The following is a 5,049-nucleotide window of genomic DNA, read 5'->3' on the forward strand; positions in this document are numbered from 1 at the left end:
GGGAATTTTATTTCTGACTGGAAATTGACATGCATTACCCCTATTCTTAAAGGTGGTAGAAAGGATGTAGTCTCCAACTATTGTTTCGAAAATTTTTCAGTATTCTGTTAAAAATAAATTATTTTTTGCAGTAAAATCAATTTAGCGATTATTGTATGTCTGCATTCTCCGCTGGATTTCAGGTAGATTGTGTCTACACAGATTTCTCTAAAGCCTTTGATAAAGTTTCACACAATATTCTAATTAAAAAATTATCATCTTTAGGGTTTCACACGGTTTTCTTGCAGTGGATTAAATCATATATGATATATAGACGATGCGTTGTCAGCGTTGATGGAGTCTCATCTGATACATTCATTGCGTCCTCAGAAGTACCACAAGGAAGCGTCTTGGGTCCACTTCTCTCTGTGCTGTTTATCATCGATATTTCCTGTTGCTTCTCTTTCGCTAACTTTCTGTTATATGCAGATGACTTAAAAATGTTTGCATCAATCAAAAATCCACAAGATGTATTCAAACTTCAATGTGATATTGATACTTTTTAKGATTGKWGYCTGAAATCGAAGCTTTTTCTGAATCTAGATAAATGCTCTCAGATCTCTTATGGTAGGGGACATAACATCTTATCCACAAGTTACAATATTTCTAATTGCGTCCTAAAATGCCTTACTGAAATCAAAGATCTTGGGGTAATCTTTGACAACAGATTTTCTTTCAGTAGTCACATCAACTATATCACTTCTAAATCATTCTCTGTACTCGGCTTTGTCTGCCGCAATGCTTTAAATTTTTCCGACCCCTACACGTTGAAATTACTGTATACATGCTTTGTTCGGTCCATTTTGGAGTATGCAGTGTTCATCTGGAGACCATATTGCATATCGTCAGGTAATAGGATCGAGCGTGTTCAAAAGATTTTTCTTAAATTTGCTCTCCACTCCTGAAAGTTCGTTGACCCAATACCATCGTATACATCTCGTTTATTGCTTTTACATCTTAAACTACTGGAAAAGCGACGGTCCGTTCTCTGCCTTTCATTTGTTTTCAATGTTAWTAATGGAGGTATTGACTGTCCCTATTTATTAGGGAAAATTAACTTCAATGCTCAACGTTGTCTCAGATCTATTTCCCCATTTTATTATAAAAAGGAAAGTACTAACTTTGCCGAATRTGCTCCTCTCAAGCGTGCTATGCGTGAGTTTAACTCGATTTCCGAGAAAGTTCTTCTTGATTTTTCTCACTCTAGGGTATGCTTCATTAATACCCTCAATTCTGTTTTTTAGTTTAAGTTAACTACTTATGTACTTTTAATTTAATTATGTTAGAATTCTCATTTGCATCCTAATTCTCCATTAGTCTGTAAGAATTATTTTCATAGACTTAACTAACTAAATAAATAAATAAATAAATAAATAAATAATAATGTATGCAGCATTAACATGGGTACAGGCACTAGATATCAATGCATACCTAAACAAATAAACGGTGTACATAGGCAAGGACAACAAGTGCTTTCCGAACGATATCAAGGGACGCTGCTGAGGTTAGCACGCCGTCCATTGTCATCCAGGGAGACGAAGACGTAAAAAAAGAGGAGAAAACAAAAAGCATCACAATGTGGTAGCAAAGGTGCGAAACCTCAACCAAAGGACGGTGGACCCACAGAATAATCCCCGACATCGATTTGTGAGCATAGGGACCTAGTTTTCCACCTAACCCACATACTGAGTGGCCATAAATGCTTTAGAAACTATCTCTCCGATTCCATCACGACCTTAGTCCGTACCATCTGACTTGTAGATAGTGTATAGAAGACTCTGAGAACGTATTTTTTCAATGTCTTCGTGTTTGAAGTGGAAGAGAAAACTTAAGCACTTCACTTGGCGGTAATTTTTCGGTGGAAAATTTGACAGCACTCATGTGTCAGTTCTCTGGTCAGCTCTAATTATGATAAAACTTAGACATATACAGTATATAAGGCGTCAGTCGCTCCGTATGATAGATGAGACTTAAGGACTTTCTTTCCCATGAAGTCATATTTAAGTGGTAGTTTCGTGGGAAAGATATGAGTTGGTTTAGGTTCAGCGGATTAAAGTTCCGCACTTTGGTCTTTGATGCTTTCTCCTACTGCAAAAAACTCTTTAAATGAACCGACTCCCTTAAACTGAGATTTCCGACAGAGCTTAAGGAACGAATAAGTGTTATTACTAAATATTTCAAACTCTTGCAAATTCCAAAGATTAAAGCCAAATATACACTGTTATTAGAAAAATACGCTCTTTCAATCTTATTCAGATAACTGACATACTGTCCGGTATATGTGGTTTAAAGTCACCCGGAAGTTCGAAAATCTTTATATTAGGTTTATGTTGCTAAGGGAAGTATTGACCCGATTCAATCCTTTAACAAACAGGGGCTTTAACAGTTTTGATTCGATTTGGAAAATTTTTAGTGACATACTTCAAAGACACTTTTTGAACCCGTTATATGAAATGCTCGAAAATAAAAAATCAGGCTGCTCATTTTCATGCGGTTAAAAAAAGTTATAATCTCAGGCGTACATATTTAGGCATTGATTTATCTCACTTTTAAGTTTTTTAAAATTACCGTTACATGGGAATGGGCCTGGTGACGATCTATTTCCAGTTTATGTGAATAAAGTTTTAAAGTTGAATAACCAGAAAATATACTTTTACTTTCAGAAACAATGTAAAATTTATGTAAGGAAAAAGAGAGGTTTGATGCTCAGGAATGTTGCCTAGTAAGAAAAATAACAAAACTATTAATTTACGCCAGTAACTTTCTCACTTCTCACACTTCCCATACCACAAATTGAAAATTACAATACATTTGATGTGTGTATGAATGCATTTGGTATACAAAAATGTTATCTTCTGATTTTTGAAAATTTCAGATTTGATTTTTCAACATTTAAACTTTTTTTTGTATTTATTTTCTTCTAACTCCGCTAGCTACACAGATTTTTCTAGTAACACCAGAAAAGTTTATTGCTTTAATGTCTGTAGCATTGAGTTGGAATTTCCGTCGCGCCAATATGGTACCGTTAATTTCCATAACGCTATTACGCATTCCACGTGCCATATATTGGTGGCGTCTAACGATCGCATAAAACCAATACTAAAGTGCTGGCGGAAGTGTGCACACACACTCACACGAACAAACACATACATATGCAACCCACGACGAATGCGGGTACAGCAACAACAGTAAAGGCTGGCCAGCGAAATAGTCGAGCCCAATCAATGAAAAAGCGTGACAAATGACGCACAAGCGATGCGCAAACATACATTCAAAAGCGCTTGTTGTGTATGTACGAGGTGTGTTCTAAAAGTATCGCGAATTTTGTATTTTTTCAAAAATTATTTATTTATTCATGAATATCTATTTTGTCCCCTTCAAAGTAACACTTCAAAAAATCATTTTTTTTATCTTCTTCAGCTCCTGCTTCGATGCCGTCTTATCTCGTCAAGAACAGCGTAACGTCGTCCTTTCATGGGTCTCCTCAGTTTAGGGAACAAGAAAAAGTCCCAGGGGGTCAGATCTGGGGAATACGGTGGCTACGGCATCATTAGTGTGTTGTTTTTGGCCAAAAAGTCGCGCACAAGCAACGATGTGTGGGCAGGGGCGTTATCGTGGTGCAAAAGCCAATTTTTGTCACATCTTCTYGGCCTTCTGAGAACATTTTGTACCACCGATAAACGTTGCTTCTCCGTATGCCACAGTCAACATTCGGAATGCATCCGCGCACTTAACTTCGTTTTTCACACAAAATTTGATACAGGTTCTTTGATCCCTTTTTTGAATAGGTAAAATCGAAGACGATCCAAAACACGTGCAAGCAAAGCAGCTGTCAACAATTAAATGAACATTCAAAATGGTCGAGCTTGTCGGCATAAGTGAGAGACACGAGTACCAACATAAATTGAAATTCGAATATACGTAACCCGCGAAAAGTCAAAATTCGCGATACTTTTTGAGCACACCTCCTATGTATGTGTGTGTGAATGCGCATATACATAAATGGCTTGTGAGCAAAGCAGCTCAAACATTTGGCACTTGGCATTATTTGCATTCCAGCAGATTTTACTCATCGCATGCACATCGACTCACACACGCACACACATCCGCTTGTGCTTACAATCAGCATACATACATACACACATATGTAACTGCCGTACGTGCTGAGCTGCAAGAATGCAGCGATTGATTGCATTTTTCAAGCTCGTTGGCTCAGCGACTTGACGCATTTGGTGGGGAGGCACAACTAACATACACCATACATATATAGGTGTATATATGGCACACAAAGCGGCTTAAATCTGAACAACACGACCACTATATATGGAGCGCCATAAGTACGAAGGTATTTGTTGTTGGATGAACACGTTGTGTCTGGCGAAAGCCATAAGCTGCTATGGTATTTGCTTAGGAATGCTTTTACAACAACAATGCATGCTAGTTTGTAATCACCCTGCGTCACAAGCATATTTGTAAGGTTATGTAAGAATGGTTTCATTTTTATCGGATTTTTGCAAAAATCAAGAACTTGGCAGAAAGAAATTTTGTTGTTGGCTGAGCTTGAACGCCCATTCAGGTAAGACTGCTTTACGAGCAATATGACTTCGTTATTACATTTCGAAAAGGAGGAAAATCCAATTATTCAAAAGACTAAGATCACAAATATATGCAAATTTATTGATGACAACAAATGTCGTTTATTTGTAATTTTACAACAACAATATAAAGTTTTTTAGAATTTGTGGTCACTTTCTTCACAGTAGTCAATAATATCTTTGAAACTAACTGTACTGTTCACCAAAAGTGGGTTTACTGCATTTTTCGAATTCGAATCGGAGTCAACTACAAAAAGTAGCACACTAGCAGTATCACACAGAACTCCCTAATAAGTCGTTTCGCAATTCTATGGCATTTATTACCGCTTTCGGCAAGATTGTATAAAACGTGACATTAGGACCCCGTTTTCACTGTAAATATTTCAGCTCAATCCAACTATGAATTGGTCCCTTT

The sequence above is a fragment of the Bactrocera latifrons genome, unplaced genomic scaffold (genome assembly GCF_001853355.1).
Source record: "Bactrocera latifrons isolate USDA-ARS-PBARC rearing strain unplaced genomic scaffold, ASM185335v1 scaffold_22, whole genome shotgun sequence".
NCBI classification, from domain to species: Eukaryota; Metazoa; Arthropoda; class Insecta; order Diptera; family Tephritidae; genus Bactrocera; species Bactrocera latifrons.